Source organism: Protopterus annectens, chromosome 3.part0 (genome assembly GCF_019279795.1).
Source record: "Protopterus annectens isolate FY-2018-M chromosome 3.part0, PAN1.0, whole genome shotgun sequence".
Taxonomy (NCBI): Eukaryota; Metazoa; Chordata; order Ceratodontiformes; family Protopteridae; genus Protopterus; species Protopterus annectens.
The window spans coordinates 432,414,598-432,436,210 of record NC_056731.1 but is presented as its reverse complement, the minus strand read 5'-3'; positions in this window follow the sequence as shown (position 1 = coordinate 432,436,210).

The following is a 21,613-nucleotide window of genomic DNA, read 5'->3' as shown; positions in this document are numbered from 1 at the left end:
CTTTAAGTGCTGGGCTGGGCTACTATTCTGCCTGTGTAATTGCCTGCTTCTAATTGTTTTCACCTGCTAGCTTCAACAGTATTCCCTGCTAGCTTCCTACTAATTCTGTTGCTTCCTTTTTCCTTTCTGTTTCCTCAGGGAGGAGCAATGTGCATACCAGCAGAAACACACTCACAGTGGCTTACATGCACGCACACGTGCTTACACGGTTCAGAATCTACTTATTTGGGTTAAAACGCACGCACACCCATGCAAACAGTGTTACAAGTCTGCCAACAGCCTCCTACATGCTCAGCCTGCCCTACATGTGTGCACACCAGCGCAAACAGTAGTAAACATCTACCAACACGCTCCCACATGCTCAGTCTGCCTTACACGCGTGCACACTGCCCTACTAGCGCTTCATGGCACGCACACGTGCGCATGCACGCCCAGCAAGAAACTTTAGTGTAAGTAACAGTGTACACCTTCCATTTCTTGACTTTCCCATGCTTATCTTGTGGCACTCCTCTTTCCCTGATCTGTGTCTGTCATCTGTCATGTTACACTGACCTCCAATGAACTGCATTTCTTTCTACCATTCCCCCCTGTGATGTCACCTATCTCCTACTCTATTCCTCCCCCTTATGTATCTCTTACACTACTCAGACTGTGCTCATTTGCTATGTGACTGTGAGATTCAGTATCCTAACCCTCATTTACATGAGATTGCCTACTAATGCTTAGTTACATTTCTTACACTCAGCTTCCCCCCTTAGCAACCACTACACGGTGGCCATGTTGTTTTTGGTCTGCTGGTCCCTGCATTGTCATTCCATGTATTGCATAAAACCCACATTTGTGGGTTTATAACCTTCATTTTTATGTTTTATACAGCGCAGCCCGTTCGCCGAAAAAAAAAATTATATTTTTATTATTTTTGCATCGGGTTACCTTGCCAATGGCCAGATATTTGGCCATTAGCATGCTGCCTGACACATATGCACCCTTTATTTGGAGCTGACATGGCTCCGTTGTGAAATTTGCAGAAACGTACTCAGTTGTCAACTGAGTACATTTCTGCAGCTGAAACGTCTCTTACACGGGCTGGTTTCTGCTTCGTGGATCGCTAATATACCTCATTTGCATACCTTTCGGCTGCAAGTGAGGTATTTAGCATGTCCACGCCCAGTCCGTGTAAGAGACGTTTTAGCTGGTCTCTTACACGGAGTTTAGGGCTGTTCCTGGATCGCGAGGCTTGCATGGAGTGTTACACGTCTCTTACACTCCGGGCAAGCCTTCGTGAATCCCGCCCAATATCTCTCCCTCCTTTTTCTAATTATTTTCTCAGCTCTAACCACTTACTATGCTCCTCACCTTTTTATCACCCCATCTCCCATGCTCTTATCCCACTACACACCATACAAATAACTACTCCACCCCTATTTCCTCTTCTCTCTTTAACCATACCACTATATCATTTCATAAGTTCAAAGTGTCCTATCATCAAAACAAAACATCATCTCCTTTGCAAATATGTATTTATTTATTTAACATTTGTTTACCACAATAGTGTGACTGGACAACAGATGTCCATTTTCAGTGGAGTCCTGAGGAGAAAAGCTCCAGAAGTAATTTAGCAAAAAGCAGTTAACAAAGTTTAACAGCAGTTTAAAAAAAGTTTAACAATGGTATAAAAAGTTTAACTCGGCATCTTAGGTCTTCTAACAAACAATTCTTAAGCATAACTAAACCCAACAAAAGAGCTGCACAATGTCTCTATTCCCATGCCATTGCCAAACTTTGAAATGCACTCCCTCTCTCTATTACTCAATTAGACTCTTTAAAAACATTTAAATTTGCAGTAAAAGAACACTATCTCAATAACCTTGTCTGTTCTGGTAGTCATATGATTAAACCATCGTAAATGTTTTGGCCACTATACACTGCAAATATTTTTACTAACGATATAGTTGCAGTTTACACTGTCTTCATATCCAATCTCTCTTGCTTTCTTTATTTCTCTGGCTGAATAAACAGAATTGATTAAACAGTATTCTTACTTGTGAGAATATACAAACAGAATTACTAAAAACATACTGGGTTTATTTTCTTGTACTGTATACCTCTATAATATGTGCTTTTCTTGTATATCTGCTTCAATTTGTATTATGCAAAGACTTTCTTGACTTTCAGTTAAGCTGATGCTATGTAAAAATGTCTGTGATTGTATGGAGCTTTTCTCCCTGGGCCTCCACTGAAAATGGGTCGTTGGGCCCAGCAGACTTTCCCGGTCAACAAATGTCAATAAATAAATAATAAAATTGTTTGACAATAGTTGAAAAAAATAATTCCAGTACATTTGTATGTGAGTTCAAGCACAGAATACATGCAATTGACTTAATAGTAGTGAGATGTTTGCTAGATATTTACACTATGTATAAATCTGCTTAGGTAGAGTATAAGTTAGTGGAATAGTGCTCCTCTGGGCCACATATGGTTTGTAGGCTGGATAAGGTGAGTTCAGGGAGTGTTGTTGCAGTTACATATATGGTTTTCATATAGGTGTGATTTAAGGAGTTTTTTGAATGTGGTAATGTGGCTTTGTAGCCTGAGGTTTGGGGGTAGGATGTTCCATATTTTTGCAACTTCGTAAGAGAATAGAGATTCCCTTGAGCTGTTTTTACATGGAATGACTTCAATTAGGGCTTTGTTACTGGATCATAGTTCACTGCTAGTGTTATGGAAGTTTAAGAGGCCTGTTAGGGCATGTGTTTTTACTGGAAGATACAGTATTTGATGGGTGAAGTTGAGTTGGTGACAGTGAAGTAAGTTTGGAAATTCTAGCCAGTGCAGTTTATGTAGCGATTGGCAGTGGTGGGAGCATGATTTAGCACTGGTTGCAAACCTATTTATTTTGTTGTAGTATGTTGTGAGTTTGTGCAGCTCAGTTTTATTTAGATTTGTTAGTACTGGGGATGCATAAAATAGGGTTGATAAGAGATTAGCTCTGGCTATGGTGCTTCTGGATTCAGAGGTTATTTGTTGCTGCAATAAAGGCAACCTAGCCTTTGTGGACTTTGGATATGGTTATGGATATCTGTTTATTGTATTTAAGTTAGGGGTCAATTGTAAGACCTAGTATTTTGGCCTCTGAGACAGGAGTTATGAGTGTCTTATTGGCAGAGAGAATGGAGATAGTGGGGTCTATAGTCTTTGCTGGGTGAAATAACATTAGCTGTGTTTTTGGGGGGGTTCAGTATTGGCTGAGAATTGTTTAGCCAGATTTCTATTTCTAAGAAGGATTCTTGGGCTTGGGATTGTAGCAGTTAAATGTTGAGTGCAGAGCAGATGAGGGCAGTCTCATCTGTGTATTGAGCTATATTGGCTTTTGTGGTTGCTAAGTGGAGTTGGTTTGTAAATATATTGAAGAGAAGGGAGCCACGTATAGAGCCTTGAGGTACACCACATTTGACTGGGGGGGGGGTAGGGAGTTGAGCCATTTGCCAGATTGAGAGCGGTTGTCTAAGTAGCTACTGAACCATTGTAAGATATGATTATTAAGGTTGAGTTCAGAGAGAGAGGATATGAGTTTATTGTGGGAAACTGTGTCGAATGCTTTGGATAGGTCTAGGAAGGTGGCAGAGGCAAGTTTTCCTTGCATGAGTTTATGGTATTTGGGAAGTTAATTAGAGCGGTGGTGGTGCTATGGCCAGGTTGAAATCCGTGTTCAGTTTTAGATAGTAGGTTATTGGAGAGGAGGTGAGAGAGGAGCTGGTGATGGTGATGGTGATGGATACATCTTTCAAGGATTTTTGAGGGGTGAAAGGATTGCGATGGGGTGGTAGTTCGAGAGGTCAGTGGAGGGGGCTGCCTTTGTGAAGGGGGATGATATATGAGGTTTTCCACAGGGAATGAACATATTGTTCATTAATGGATCTATTTATTAGTATTGTGATTGGGTAGGCAATGGCCCTAGATGCAAGTTGGAGGTATTCAGCTTAAGGTTGTCAACAGCAGGGGTAGTTGGTTTGAGTTTAGATAGGAGTTTTTGGATGGGTGATACAAATACTGGATTGAGTAAAAAGGGGGTGGTGATTGATTGGGCTTTGGTGGTTGGTGGGGGCTGAGGTTTGTATTATTTATGAGTTTTAGTATGAAGGAGGTGAAATGGTTGTTAAAGCTGGATGCTATGTCAAGTTTAGTGCCTTCAATATTTCGTGGTGTTGTGGTGTTTTTTTCGGGTTTGAGGATGTTGCTCACTGCAGCCCAGAATTTCTGTGGGTTGTTACTATATTTTCTTTGTAAGATAAGATAGTGATTTTGTTTGTTTATCTTAACCTGCTTTTTTCCATTATTTCTAAGTTCTTAGAAGGTCTGTCTACTTGTGGATGTTTTATGTTGTTGCCAGGATTTCCATGCTTTGTCCCTTTGTTTTAGTAGGGCCTTAGTGGATTTTTGTAACCAGAGGGCAGGGTTACTGCATATTCTAATTGTTTTGACTGAGGCTAGTTGGTTTAGGATCATTATAAATGTGTAATTAAAGTATTCTACTGCTTTGTCCATGGAGAGGGTTTTGGTGAGAGCCCAGTTACAGGGTCTTAAGGTTTCTGTGAATAGGTTTGAGTGGAAATCTTTGTGGGAATGGGGTTTGTAATAGCGAAGGTGGGTTGTAATATTTAAGTTTTTGTCAAAGCAAAAAGGTTGGGTTATGGTCACTGAGAGAGTTGAGTAGTGTACCACATTGGTGGGCAGTGTTGGCCTGGTTAGTGAGGACCCAGTCTAATATGGATTCCTTTTTGGTGGCCTTATCTATACGTGTGGGAGTTTGTATGAGTTGGGTGAAGGTTAATATGGTTGGTGGGTGCTGGAGATCGGATAGAGTTCCAATTGATGTTGACATCGCTTAGCACAATGGTTTCATGATGGAGGTTGTGGGAAGCCCAGTGGAGTATTGATTCTAGGGTGTTTATGTTGTCGCCTGGTGGAATATATATACCGAGTAAGTTTAGATGTTTGTGCTGGTTTAGGAGGAGTGTAGCAAGTATTGTCTCAGCATTTTTGAAGTTTGTGGGTTATTTTTGTATGAGTTGCATCTTTAAGTTAGATTTGTAGAGTAGAGCAATCCCTCCACCTCTTTTTTGTGGTTGGTCTACTCTTAGAATGTTATAGCCAGGTGGGGTTACGGAGTTATGTTTGACACGAGGTTTAAGCCATGCCTCTGTTATGAGCATTATGTCAGGGTTCTATATATAGAGATAGCTGAGTGTAGTTCTTCTATACGGATGTTGAGATTTAGTATAAATAGGTTAGTGGGTCTGTGGTTAAGAGTGAGGTGACTGCTATTTGTGTTTATGGAGACGGGTACTGGTCTTGGGTTGGGGTGGATATCACCTCCTAGTAGTAACTGAGCTGCTATGTTGGTAAGGGTTTTGAAGTAAGAAACTAATAGACAGTGATACCTGTGGTTGGGTTGTTTCTTGGATTCGGAGATGTAGTGTACTGGTGGGGTGGGTTGGGGGAGGTGTGGATATTTCTTCCTACAGATACTTCAAAGCACAATACTACTCTTATATGGTGATATTCACCCCAACCCAGGCCCTTGCCAACAGCACTCTAAACCATACTTACACAGCACCCGTCCCCTTCCAACTGCCTCACAAATAACTCATTACGATCACAAGCCTCCAAAAATCTATCTTTTTTGTCAATGAATAAGCCTGTCATATGGCAAACATCCTTCACCCCTTTCCATCTTGTTAAGACCGAGATTCCACAGGGCTCTATCCTGGGCCCCATACTTTTTAATATAGCTACCTTAATACAGTACGCAGATGATTCCATAATTATTAACACCTCTGACAATATACAAAATCTCCACACTGTCACTCAACAATCTCTGCACCTAGTAGAACAATGGCTAACTGAAAACAACTTGCTTCTCAACCCCAAAAAGACCACACTTCTCCTTTTCCTTCCAAAAACCTCAATCCAGCTAAAGACAACTTCACCATCTCATTCTTAGATAATACAATTATCACCACCAACTCAAACAACAAATTGCTTGGCGTTACTACAGACAACTAATTAAAATTCGACCTACATATCTTAAACTGTATCAAAAAAGTCCAATCAAAAACTAGGTCTTCTATATCACAGCAATAAATATATACCTAAAACTCTAGACCTATACTGGCTCAAACATTTATTCTACCATCCCTGCTATATACCGCTCCCATACTTACTAACCTTCAAAATAATCTTTTAACCAAAATAAAAAACACCTATAACAAGATAGCAAGATTCGCAGCCAGTAATAGCTACAAGTCCCATCATTGTATATCCCTGAAAATCGTAGGATGGCCTGAGCTCCCCCACATGCTTCAAATATCACAACTACAAATTGCACATAGGATCCTAAATAACCCCAACTCCTGCCCTGCCCTTACATCCATAATTACACCCTACATACCCAATTGCGACCTCAGAAGCGCACAACAAAACCTACTTCAGGTGAACAAACCAAACAAAAATATTGAAAAAATACTTTACAGTCATTCAATTGCATACTCATATAATAAATTTCCATTGTCACTTTGCAAAAGTGGCAAATTCAAAAAGCAACTAGAAATTAATTTCCAACATGCATGCATCTGTACTTGTCAGGAAATAACCTAATGAAATTTTTCTTCTTCTCTCAATCAATATATCTGCCTGGTATATGCTATCTAAACTTTCTACACATATATATCTTTCTGCAGTTAGTACCTATGCTATCTTTGTTGTACTATGTTATGATGTTACTCTGAATTGTATATAGGTTCATAGGTTCATAGGTTCATACTAGGCTATCTGCCCCAGGGCATTTATAAGCCTAGCCAGAGCGTGTGTGGCTTTCACCACCCCTTAGGATGAGAATACTATACCCATTAGTTTGCTGTGCCTCTGTCCAGCAGTGACACAGAGATGATTCCCGGGGTAAACCTACGATCTCCCATCCACTCGTCAAGATTTCTCTTGAACAGAGTCAGTGAGGGGCTCTGCCTCACATGGACTGGGATTCTGTTCCATAGTGTAGGGAGTCTCTGGGTGATGAATCTGTCCCTCCAACACGTCCTATTTATATCCATGTTGAGGTTTAAGTCTCTTGCTCTCGAGGCTCTGGTGGATTTGGATTTTTTGAGGTGGAGCATGTCCATTAATTCTGGGTTGGACATGGCCTTGTATGTCAGGCACAGATCACCTCTGAGCAGATGGTATGCGACTGAATAGAGCTGGAGTTTCTTCAGTCGGGCATCGTATGACATATGTTTGAGCCCCTTTATCCTTTTGGTGAGGAACTTTTGGGGTCTTTCCAACTGCTGCAGGTGTCGGGTAAGGTACATTCCGAATGGGGCGTTGCACTCAATCATTGGTCTGATAAGTGAAGAGTACAGGGGTACAATGACCTCTCCTGATCTGGATGTGAATTCCTTCATGATCAGGTGGGCAATGTAGAAGGTCTTCCTAACCACTTTGGCAATGTAAGTGTCAAAAGAGAGGTTACTGTCAACTTGGGTCCCCAGGTCCCTGATAACTTCTTCCGTGTTTAATGGATTACCACCTATGTGGTAATTAGGGGTTACCTTGTTTTTCCCAAAGGGTATGACTATACATTTTTTGGCATTTAGCTTAAGGCCATGGCTCTGGCACCAGTTATCCATTTCTATGAGACCTCTCTGGAGGATGTCTGTGTCTGATGGAGTGTCAATTATGGTGCCCAGTTTGCAGTCATCTGCAAATTTTGTCAGCCACAATCCTATGTTTGCCTGCACTTCAGAAAAATAAATGCCGAACAAGAGGGGGCCCAGGACTGAGCCCTGTGGGACACCGCTCGTGACCGGCTTAGAGTCTGACATGGCACCAGCAACTCTAACCCTGTGGGTTCTGTCCTTGAGCCAGTTTGCAACCCATCTTGTGACATATGGGTTTACATCTAAACTGGTGAGCTTTTCTATGATGCCCGAGTGGGGTATTGTGTCGAACGCTTTTGCTAGGTCAAGGTAGGCTGTGTGAACTGCCTTACCCTCATCAATGGCCTTAGTGACTGTTTTGAAAAAGTCGACCAAGTTCAAGAAGCAGGATCTGCCTTTGACAAAGCCAAATTGGGTAGGATCCAGTGTCTGTAGGTCCCCAATGTCTTTATTTATGAGTTCCATTATGATCCTCTCCATAGCTTTGCAGACAAGGCTCATCAAGCTTATGGGGCGGTAATTTCCAGGGTCCGTAGAAGCACCGCCTTTGTGGAGTGGGACCACAGTTGCCGTATGCCATTCTTTGGGTACGTATCCTGTAGTAAGGCTAAGATTAAACAGCAGCCTTATGTGTGGGTTTAGTTCCTCATTGAGTTCGTGTAGCACACAGCCGGGGACACTGTCTGGTCCCATTGATGCTGTGTTTTTTGCTTTAGAGAGAGCAGCTCTCACCTGGGCATCTGAGATGTTTGGGAGGCTAGACTCTGGTGGGATAGATATTTCTCCTTTTGGGGGAGGGAGGGAGAAATTTGCACTGAACCTGTCTGCCAGTATGTTGGCAATGTCTGGGGGTTCAGTGATTTTATCATTTTGGACTAATTCTGAGCATATCTGGGAGTTTCCACCCAGGTTTCTAACATAGCTAAAGAAGGCCTTATGATTGTCTTTTGTGTCATTAGCGATTTTTCTCTCAAAGTTGGCCTAGGATGATTTTATGAGTGATCGTAGTTTTTTGCTAGTATTGATCAGAGATGCCTTCCCTTTTAGGGATTTTGCTCTGTCATGTAGTAGCTTTCTCCTCTTGTTGTAGAGTTTGTTTATGGCTGGGGACCACCAGACCGGGCGCCTGCCTTTGGTGGAAAGGGTCTTGATTTTATTAGGGATTGCTTGATCCATACATTCCTGGAGGTGCTCGTAGAAGGCATTTGTAAGGGTTTCAGCAGCGTGGGTTGTGGTTTCCACTGGCTCGGGTTCTTGAAGGATACCACTCCAGTCTTAAGAAGTGTGAAGTTTGCTTTTGAGAAGTTCTTCACTGTGGTCTTTTTTGCTGGGGGTGGGGGCGGGATGTGGATCTCCAATGAGATTAATTTATGGTCTGATCTCACCAATGAGGGATATACTTCCGGTATGGAGCATTTTGTCCCCATGTTTGTGATGATCAGGTCTAGTATATTTTCTCCTCTTGTGGGAATGGTGACTAGTTGTTCCATAGCATTTGAGTTTATGAACTCCAGGAACCTTTGGGCTAGGGTGTTGGGGCTTGAGTAATGTTCCCAGTCTATGTTTGGGTAGTTGAAGTCACCCAATATGATGGTATTTGGAGAGACATTCATACTCTCCAGTGTCTTCAGGAAGGCTGTGTGGGTTTCCTGAGTTTGAGAAGGTGGTCTGTAGCATGCTACAAACTGTAGGGCAGTTTTACCTATGGTTAATTGCACCTGGATGGTCTCCGATGCTTTGTGCGTTACCACTAACCTGGAGGTGTGGGTATCCTTCTGCAAAAATATTACATATTTTTATTTTAGGGATTGCTATATTCCTTGTATATAACTTAATGCTCACCCAATTTCTCAAACACATTGCTACTGCATTCTCAAAATACTGTACTTTTGCCTTGTAAATATTCATGTTGTATACTTCTCTTTCTCTGTTTTTAAACTGTTAAGTATCTTACAACTTGAATTGTTATTTTTTCAATTACTTTCCTGGAGCTTTTCTCCTTGGGTCTCCGCTGAAAAAGAGCACTCTGGGCCCAGTCAGACTTTCCCGGTTAATAAATGTAAAAATGAATAAATATTAATTTGATCTATTTTTCTTTCTGTTTTTTTTTTTAATTGATCCATGTCCATCTGTTGTATAGGCAAAAGAGTAGCAGCATTCACCTGAGTCTGACTCAGTTGATGCATCTGATGTTGTTTAACCATTGGTCACCAAGTCTGCTGCAGAATGAGGGACAAAAGTCATTCTGCAGAAGGTGACCTGGAGGATTCACTGTTGGCTTTAGATTGAGAGCAAATACTCCCCTGATGAAGACTAGTCTGAAGCTGCCCTCTGGACACCTGCTTTCAGGTGCAAAAACTGATTTCACCCAGTTAGATGCCTGACTAAACACCAGTTATACCTGCTTGCATGGCTGACTGAGTTGCATGACTAGCTGACCCCCGTTGATCATGCTACAAGAGGAATAACTTACCCATGGCATTCACCATGGAGGTGGATTGGATCTGCGTGGGATACCCTCTGGGCCAGGCTAATATGCCACCTATTGCCTATATAGATTCACCCCTCTCTTATGAGTCATTCCCCATACCTTGCTTGTAAGTCCATCCCTTCCAATCACTAGATGTCCAATATGTCCGTGTTTGTCTACAGTTGTTTGTACCTTATGTGTCTGTACCACCCCACCTTTTATCTACGTCTGCAATCGATGCTTGTTTGCCCAGGCCTATCACCATCCCTACCTGCTCCATCCTTCCCACTCAAACTCTTCCTTACCTTTTCTCCTACCATTCAGCTTCATGTATATAAAAGGATGCTTTTTCTACAAAAAAGTATGACCTTCTTCCTCACCTATCATACCTTGTATTGATTTCCTTTGCTTGCCATTCTCCCTATTCTACCTCCCTTTCTTTCCCATTTACATGATGAAATGTAACATGAAATGTAAATGCACTTTGCTATGCTGGCTGTCTGTCCACTCATAGTGCTTGAGTTGCAGTGATGAGGTACTTTGTTACATGAGTGAGCATGAATAGCTTTGTGAACACCACTTTACCTTTCTTGTGACATTGATGATGTCAGATACTCTAGCAGGGTCCTTTTGCAATGCATTCACTTGTGGAACTGCTGCATCTAACATTGTCAGTCCTAATACACATCAGAGCAATTACAAGCTCCCATCTCATGGAAGCCTTGATATTTAGTACTTCAGGAAATGCTTCTGAATATCCTCCCATAGTTTGTCTGGGAAGGAAAGTAAACTGAGAAAGATTAATAACTAAATACTAAAGTGTATCATGATTCACTATCACTGGACTTTTGAGTACAAATCACAACTACTTAATTATAGGCCTCTGTAAATATATTCTCTGTTTGCCTGCTTATTTACCTGTTTTTTGTCAATAAAGTTGTTGCAAAAATGAAAAAAAATGATGCAGTTGAAATTCAAGCTTGATATGTTAGGCTGACCAGTTTCACAAAGACACGGGAAAGGAAGGGCAAATATGTTAAAAATAATTGGAAAATATTTGAGTAGAAGAGTGAAAATGAGTTACAAAACCAAATAGCTCTGGTTAGGGATAAAGGGAAAATGTTGACCCAGTGACATCTGAACATTTATTTGAGTCAATAAAATTAGAGTATGCATCAGTCTGTTGTCAAGAAATGCTGAGAATTAAAAAAAATCAAAGCACTGGATTTAAACTAGACATGTGAAGAGTGAAACATTTTGTGTAATGGTTATTTTGATGCACTAGAGCTAAAAGTATCCAAAAAGAGAAGTCTGCATATTGTTAAAATATTCAAGGCACTGATTAAAACCATGGTATCAAAAGCTGCTAATATGTGCATATAAAATGAGAAGTACATTATCATATTTCACATTGTAGCACTTATGGCAATTTTGGTAACTTTTTGAATAATTTGGTTGTAAGATGACAGTAATGGTAAAATGATTTCATAGTGTGAAAGCAAAATGTGCATATGTAGAGAAACAGTTGTACCATTAGAAAGCACTCTTGAATCCTTTGCAGACATATAGTAATCATATTTTTCATTTCCAGGTTGGTTTATTAATAAGTTTAAGAACTTTAACAGAATTGCATATACATATAAATCAAGATGGTATGCTAGCTGTACATTTGCCAAGGAGGTTACCAGTAGCTCTTGAGAGAAAAACTGAGCAGAAAAATGAAACAAATTGAAAACTCAGGTGTAGTTAAGAAGCAGAGTGAAGAGAATCTGTGAACAACTCAATATTCTTTTTAAGGAAGAAAAAATGTGTTGGCTCACAAAATTTAAAACACTGAGATTAAGTTAGTACATTATTTATTGCTTATAGTTCAGGAAGTGGTCACAGTAATGCCAAGTACTATTTTTTCAGTATTAGATACAAATCAGTTATTCTGCCAGATAAAACGAAATGAAGAATGCTTTGAAGTCTGAAGAATTAGTATGCTATCAGGAAAGAGGAAATTCTTTAGACGTCTGTTTGGCATTTCATCTGCATGAGAGATATTTCAAAGAGTTGCTAAACAGGTAGCCAAATGCTTGAAAGTTGCTGAAATAAAACTGATGATCTGTAAGTGTTGGCACAGACACAGGAAGAACATGAGATGAGATTGTTACACCTGCCAAATAAAGTAAGGCAACAGAATTTTGATGTAAGTAAGACCAAGGTTGGTATTCATTGTCATTAACACTGCAGTGCATATCATACTGCACTGATGAGTAGATTTGTGCTGCAGTGCTACGGACTGATTCAATAATCCTCCAAATGCCCCAAAGGGCAACATTTTACTACCTATACATTAACATGTCTATTAATTACTGGAAAAACTATGCAGCAGATTGTCTACTACCAGCACAGTAGTGTAGGTATCAAGTAGAACACAAAAATACCCCCCCACACACACACATACACACATACACATTCACTGGCGCACAGAAATATGCACACCTACATTGTTATTTGCACACAGCATAAATTACTTCTATCAGTTGTATGTGCATGGTAAAGTTGCTGTTATTGACCATGCAGAAATTCTCACCATTGGAAAGTATAGGTATGTGCAACTAGAATGCATTGTACACCTAATACCTTTAGGACCATGTCCTGCCCCTCACGTATGTAGTTCAGAAATCTATTATCCACGAACTACAAAAGTACTGTAACTGGACACACTGAGAAGTTCATTTACATAGTCCCTCCCATAAAGTACTGTATTTGCATGTGGCACTCTGAACTTCATTACCTAGAGTACACAGTGGTGATTTTAGGCAATGATGAAAGTCTATGAATCAAAACAGTCTTATGAAATATGAAACAGCTTGCACTAATTTTACATAATTCACAAATTACTATAAAAACCTGATAAACTGTAAAATATGAGAGACAAGTCTAAAAGACATTGGCTGTGTTTAATTGCCAGATAGAGTGAAGCCTGGTATTGAAAATCAATGCAAATGTCAAAGTTAGAACAAAAGCAGGCATTACAGCAATTTTGTCTAAGCATGATGTAGTATTACGCAAAGTTTATACATAATATGCCTAAGATATCTATAGCTCTAAGTTAACTGCTTCAGCAAGGTGTTGTCTGACAATACATCTATGAAAAACAATAGTGTTTTGAAATCCTCAAGAAACTACTTACAGAATATGTACAGTAAAATAAAATGATGTTGGTATAAAAGACCGTTGTCTTGTAAGTAGATTCCAGTCAGAATTGTATAGGTGATAAAATCTCACAGGAGAAAAAAAACATTTACCATTGCATCAAGAACATTTATAGATGAACAAAATAGATTTGCACAAAGATAAAAGGAATGCTTATCAAAAGTGTGTAGATGTGACAAAACTCCGCAGGCATGTCTATAGTAAAGCTCAGATGGAAGTAAATCATAAATATTATCAGTGCATATTCAGAATATGTTTAAGGAAGGTACATTCCAAATTGTAAAGATTGTTACCCAGCCTGTAAAAATATTATCTGAAATACATGCACAGGTTATGCAAGAAAATAATAAAGTACATACGTGGCAGATATGTTGAGTAGAATATATTAACCAGAGTATGAATTGCTGAAAGAAGTACTAAAAGTTATTTTGGCAGTTTTATAGCTGCCAGTGACAGAAAAAAAAGGTAAAAGAAATGAATTAGAAATGCAGTTACTGAAAGAAATTACAGAGGGATGCTGACCTGAACAAGAATCTTCAGTAAGAATTCTATCTTATTTTATTTCAGAGAAGACATAGGCCATGTTGAAGGATTAAATTCAAAGCTGACAAAAGAACAGTACCCAGGCAATTGAGAAGATGAATACTTGAGAGGATACATGACACTCTTCTTGAGATAGATAAGTGCAAAGAAAGAGCAAGAGATGCAATGCATTGTATAGGAATGTTAACAAAAATATAAAATGCAGGGCTAAGTTGTAGCACGTGCATTCCAAAACAGCAGCAATCCTAAGGAAAAACATACTAGCATACCCAGTTCCAAATCATTACTGGAGCAAACTGAGCCCAGATTTGCTCTAACTCAATGAAGCTGAAGTTGTTGTTAAAGCAGCAAAACCAAGATCCTGGATATCTTATGGAGAAGATGGAAAGCTGCATAGAAGAAATCACAGGTAGAAATCAAATACAACCTGAAGATACTGGGGAAGCAGAAAGAGTGAAAATAAGTGTTAGAATCAGTCAAAGTGCAAAAATAGAGATACAAAGAACTGTGATGTTCAGAAGCTGCACAGAGATAGAGAAAGAGAGAGAGAGAGAGAGACAGACAGAGAGAGAGATTGAGAGAGAGAGAGAGAGAAATTGTGTCCTGAAGTACCTCTATATTACAGCAAGAACTAACACTCAAAAGAATAGATATGCAGTGTGACTACTCCTAAGAAATGTTCAAGATATGAAAGACCATTGAAGAAGCTACGTATACATTTCAGCTTTTAGTAATTAGCTCACAATTGATTATGGCTAATATTTAACTGATCAATGTAATTTTAGGAATACTACATCATAGGCTGTATACAACAGATATGCTTTATAGGTTTAAAATGTGTTGTTAAACTAGGGTATATCATTTTAATGCTAATAACTAGCCAGAGGAAGTTGTATGCAATGTTCTCAATTTGAATTTCATAGGCAGTTGGACTATAGACATCAAGAAGGATGCAATGCACATTCTGCATCTCTGTCTTATTTACTCTCCATCCTATCATCACACATTCCTTTAGTGTTGCTTATCAACAAAATATGTAGGGTAGCAAGGAATAACAAGGTAACAGGATACTAGGTAATTTCTTAGTAACGATATCTGTAAAAATACCAAGAATTCAAATCCACTAGATAAGCAGTGATACACATGAAAACTCAGAATAGTGCAACTAGTTAAGATCAGCTGAATGATCATAACTTTAGCCTGACACGATTTCCTGAAATGGAATTCTTTAACACATAACAAACAAGCTATGATCAGAGACCTGGAAATAATCCTGTATGATTGATACATGTTTAGACAATGAAGATGGAAACATTTCTAAGTGTTATAATGTCTCACAAAGCCCATTTCTTCTACAGGTGATCAAGGACCACTTGGTCAGGTTGTAACTGCACTTGGTCAGCTTGTAACTGCTTGAACATAGCTGCCTGAGACTAAAGGCTACTGTGAAGAAATTAGACACTATCATCTGTGCTAGCATGTCTGGCTGAGGTTTTGTGCATAATTTCAGATTACCCTGTGTATTACATGCCATCATGACTAGCTATGATATTGCAAATAAGTTTTTACATGTTGATTTATAATCTGTACAGAATGTTTTAAAAACTTGAACAATGTTCCTTTAGGTTTCTACCTGTGCATATTTGTGAAGAAGATTCTAAATGCAGACTGTCTCAGAGTCAGCTGATCTGCAGATGATGTCATCTGAATGTTGACTGTTGTTATATGTTACTGTCAGAGGCCGAAAGATAGGAAGGAAATTTAGTGAACAGCTGTTGGTTGATTTTCAAAATATGAAATGAAAATTAGAAATGGAACAGTTGTGACAGTTAAGCAAGTCTACAAAAGAGCCTGCTGAAGACAGTTGAAGTAAGTTGTTGTCAGTTAACAGCCAGTTATAGTTGCCAGCTGCAGTTTATTTATTTTATTTATTTATTTTATATTTGTTGACCGGGAGAGTCCGACTGGATACATGTCCATTTTCAGCGGAGGCCCGGGGAGAAAAGCTCCAACATTAACAAATAGGTATACAATATGTTGATATAATACAGTTTGTTCTCTTAGGTAGTTACGCAAAAAAAAGAGACATTTTAGAATATTTCTGCTCATTCCTCCAAGATATATAAAAAGAAACAAGAATACAAAAAAACACATAGTATAACAGAATTTTTTTTCCTTTTATATAGACCCTTCGTATAGTAATAACGGGTATTAGAGTAGTATGCAAAGATTAGAGATTTGCATGGAACAGGGGATAAGAGGGAAAACAAATGTGTGAAGAGGTAGTGGTTACATAGTTAGACCTGTAAGGAGGAGAAAAAAACTTGATTAGGTGTAGTCAGACTGGGCTTATGCATTGGCAGAGCCAGTGTATCTGGAGGTGGTGATGTAGCCTCTTTTTGAAGAGTTTTATGGAGGAAATGATGGTGAGGCTAGGTGGAAGGGAGTTCCATATTTTTCCTATTGCATTGGCAAAGAGAGCATCACCCCCTGAGTTGTTGGATTTTACCGTTTGAGCTAATAGTTTGTTTGAGGAGCGTAAGCTATTGAGATTGTTGTAAGGTTTGATTATGTTTTTCAGCGCAGGGGTTTTATCAGATTGTTTAAGAATTTTAAATGCTACTATGAGTTGGCTCTGCTGGAGAAGGTTAGGGAATTCGATCCAACCCAGGTTTTGTAGGTTGGTACAATGATGGGTTCTATAGGGCATGCCGGTTGCAAATCTAGCAATATGATTATAACAACATGTAAGTTTGTTTAATTCAGTTATGTTAAGATTAGTAAGAATAGGGGAAGCATATAAGAGGGTAGAGAGGAGATGGGAGCGGGCAGTGGCCATTTTTGCTATTGGGGTAAGAAAGGATTTTATTCGATAGAGCAAACCAAGTTTTTTGTTAATGGTTTTAATTGTTTGATTAATATGGATATCATATCTAAGTTTATTGTCAATGGTAACTCCCAGACGCTTAGTGTAGGAGTCTGGGGAGATGTTTGTCCCATTTTTGGATTGAATAGTAAAAGGTGTGGGTATGACCTTATGAGTGGGGTAAAAGATTAACAGTTTGGTTTTGTTTGGATTAAGAATAAGTTGACGTCCCAGTAACCAGTTCTCTACTGCTGTAAAGCATGATTGTGTTTTTGATAATAAATTAACTGGGGATGAGTCGGAACAGACTAATGTCGAATCATCAGCATATTGAATACAGGTGGCATCTGGGATGGCTTTGTAGAGGTCATTTATGAAGATAGAAAAGAGCTCAGCATATTAAAACAAATAATAGCAAATTACCTAAAGCAGCCAAGCTTTCAGAGTGACCCAGGAAGTTATCAAAGTAGGTATAAGCAGTTGTCAATTATTCACAGTTGTACTGTGTAGTGGCTACCCAAAATGACTCACCAAGAACTGTAAGTCTGCCTTTGCTCTGTTGTAATAATTTATTTAGATCAGGGTCAGTAGTCTTTCGTCAGATAGGAAAATTATAACTGATCAGAGGTTTTTAAATGTTGGATTTCTGTCCTTCAGTATTGATTTCATTTTCCTGGTGATTGAGTTTCTTTATTGGAAATGACTGTTTTATATTTTAATCATTTTACTCAACATTAAATATTTTTATTAACTAAAATTGTGGCTGGACAATCAGTGTTTTCTTTAGTGAATTGAGAGTGCTTATACCTACTTTGATAACTTCCTGGGTCACTCTGAAAGCTTGGCTGCTTTAGGTAATTTGCTATCATTTGTTTTAATATTTAATTTTAATAATTGGACACCCCTTTGAAAGGGCATGTCATGCTCTGATTGGTGGAAGCGTGTTACCGTATTATTTGGTGGAAGAGGCACAGCTGGAAATTTGTATCAGGCTTTCCCAGAAGAGTTTGGATGTGTGCAATTTAATTTATTTAAGTGTGAGTGCATCAGAGGTCTTAAACTGGGACACATTGCTCTGAATTGTGTAATAAGGAGTTACATTAGGGGTGGACAGAAGTATACAGTCCAGTCCAAAGTTACAGGCATGTTCTTGCTGTGCTCTTAGGGGAAAATGGTGAAATATTGCTCCTGTTTAAGTGACAGTCTCCTATTGGAGTCAGTAGTGAGGATAGATGCTCCTTAGTTACTGATCCAGGATAGAAAGGGATGTCTCATTTTTGTTGACAGGCCCGTGGGTATTGTCTGGACATCATAGCTACAATACTTGATCTTTGCTGGATCACTGTTTGTACAAGACTGGTGTTTGCTTCTATATGGAGTTTTTCCTTTGCCATTGGCGTTTGAGCATGGAATTAGTATATACAAGTTTGGGGTGATAGCAGATTTACTGAACATGGGGGACACATGGAGTTGCCCCCACAAAAGTTGGTATTTGGATGAAGGTAGGTTTTAGTGTGAGGATGCTCTTTATCTGTGGAAATCAATAAATATATTTTTTGAATAATCTATTTAAGGAGTAAAAAACATTTCAAAGCTTTACTGGAAAAGCTCACTCAGACTCTGCCACCACTTTCTGTGAGGGAAAGGTTAGTTTTATTTTGCTTTCTTGTATATTGTATTACTTTATTGCCTTCTTCTATTTTGTATACTGTGATTTGTTTTCTTTACACTGTGTTTTACTTGTATTCTCCTTTTTAATTGTCCATCCTCTTTCAATCTATCTTGCTCTGTTAAAATTAGTGGCTCTCCACTTAGCTAAAACATAAGCTACCCCCTTTTTCATATCTAACTGCTTAGTGCACACTGCAGTGCTTAGGATATTAACCATTTTTTATCTTACCTTTAAATATCTATTGTAAAATCACCAGTTTTTGGAGAGCCCACATTTCTGCCTCTCAGTAGTCATCTTGAGATTAGTGTTTCTGTTTTCTCTGGGTGAGAGAAGGAGTAAAGTGACATTATTTCCTGGAGTCTGCTGATCACCAGAACGCATAACTGCTTCATAGATGACAGCTTGGAATCTGTGATTATATTCTGCTCCTGGTGAGAGAAGGAGCAGAGTGCATTGATTCCTGACTGTTTCTGGTTGGACAGTGAGTGTTTTTGCTTGACATTCCTGATTTGTCTAGTTACTGTTCAAAGCAGCTACCAGAAAAAGGTTGCAGCAAGCCTACCAACCCTTGAATCATCTGGGACAAGACTGTGGATCAACAAATAGGCTGTGGCATTCTTCTCATCTTGAGATTGATGCTAATGTTTTGCTTCAGGTGAGAGAAGAAGCAAAGGATCATTGTTTCCCAACAGAGTGAAGCTGTGTTGAGACCTGCACTAGCAGCAGCCAGGCAGTAGCCATTCACATAACTCACCTCTTTTCATCATTCTTGACAAGCTAATTCTTTTTTTTACAGTAAGTACTACTTGATTTGTTTCTAACTTCAGAATACCTGCCTAAATACTTCATCGTTAACTTTTCAGGGTGTATATACATTAGTTTCCCCTCAAGTGTTTGACAGTGCCCTGTACAGACATACACTCCTTGAGTGACATCTTTCCTGTAAATGCACAATTGAAATTTCACCAATACAGGGTTGCACACAGGACAGCTCATTTGCAGTGACAAGCACTGTCCCCAGAGCTGCAAACCAGATACTCTTGACCTTGATTTATGTTCTCACTCCAGCTATCTAATCAATAAAAAAGAGTATGTTGCCATGGATATGAATTTTCCTACTATCTCTGTTATCAGCTTGATGGATATGGGCATCCTGAGGCAATGTAGAAATTCCTTCACGTTTACTGACAGCCAGTTAATTCTCAAATAAACTGATATGGTATGTGAGAGATGTATTTACACAATATCACTGAAGCATACCTCTCAACCTGGAAACATCAAAAATCTGGACAAGGCCCATGAAAAATAGGTACAAATCTGTACGCTGATTAACATAACATTTGCATACATAGTTTTGTAACCCCGCCCACTCCAATAGAATTGTGGGACATCAGCTTTCAAATGCAAAGTGAAGAACAGACAACCAAAATATGGCACCAGAGTCCCCCTGCAGCCATTCCAATGTCCCATTACCTGGCTATTTTGCCCCATTTACCATAAACAGTAAGGTGTGCATACTGCTTTACTTATACAGTGATTATTTCGATTTTATTTTTACATTTTATAGCACAATGCACAAACACTAGATTATATCTGCTAAACAAAGCAAGACTGTCTCACAATGAAAATAGACTTGGCATTAAAACTTCTCTGCCCTTGAAACTCACATTCATTGAAACCCACACCACATCCGAAGAAAATGCATCTGGCCAGTGGTGGATAAAGATTACCTTTGGGCTGTTTTCAAATCATAGGCCCCTTGCACACAAAACAAGAAACATACATGCATTCTTTGATACACCTTCCTGACTTTATTAAATTATATTCCTTGCATAATACAGCCCAGTTGTTAGACTTAAGTTAGAGCGCATTTTAACATTTATCATTGTTTTACTACACATATGTATTTGTCTAGTGGCCTAAGCCATTAATGAAAAGGTTCTAACCAGCTCATTTACCTGGTTAACATAAATAAATACATACTTACATAATGGTGTAAAAACTGTTTCCCACTGTTCTTTCAATGAAGTATTGCAAACTGTAAAAGTGTACCTCACATTATATCTTGCTGTTAAATGTACATATTGCTTACTTGTAATTCATATGTAATAAGCAACTGCAGCCAGGTCACTCCTTGAAAGTGTCTTGGGCCAATTCATTTAACCAGTCATCAAATGTAAAAAATAAATGCAATAAAAATAAATACCTCATGGTTAAGGACAGATATTATAATCCATTAGCATAAACAATCATAATAAAACACACTCAACATTTAACAGAACAGCAGACAGCAAACAGGGCAGAGACATTACAGAAGTTGCTCTTAAAAGCTTCCCCCCAAAAAAAACAAACAAACACACAGGCCAGAATTGCTTATCAATTGATGCTTCAGCACAACTACAGAAATGCTGCCCCTAGTACAGGTCCTAAATTCCCTTTATTAAATGTCACTCCATATTTGATGATGATGAATGAGAGGTGAAAGGTACAGGATTTTCAATGCATACGCACTAAGCACTTCCTCTGTTACCATAACAGTTAATGCTGGACAGATCACCAAATTTCTTGGCAGTGAAAGAAATACATACGGAAAATGTCTTTATAAAACAAAGATACTGTAAAGACTACCTAAGCATTTAAGGCAGTTGTTGGAAACAGTGGATATTTGGGCAAAGAAACTGTCAGGCCCTTAGCTGCAAAAATATATATGTCATCTGTGTTACAAAATTTGGGGCATTTGTGCAAATAAACTGTCAGGCATTTAGCTGCAAACATATGCATTTTATTTAACTTGGTATAAAAACAATCCACTGAAAAATATGCAGTTGGCAAAAATCAGGCTTGCGAGAATTAGTGATACGACTGTAAGAAAATAGTTAGCTGCAAAGAACACGTTAGATTATTTTCTCACACACACAAAATGCTACAACTTAACAGCTTCCCGGGGCCTTTTTGAGAACTTTTTCAACTTCCTAGATCTGCTCACACAGCAAAAATGCAAACTTTCCACACATTGCTTTTAGTTTCCTGTAGGGCGACGTTACTCGCCTACTGGGGTCTACAGCTTTTGGCAAGTGCAACAGATCCTCCAAACATATGACACCACCCCAACAATTCAACATATTTTAAGGGGACAAAAAATATCT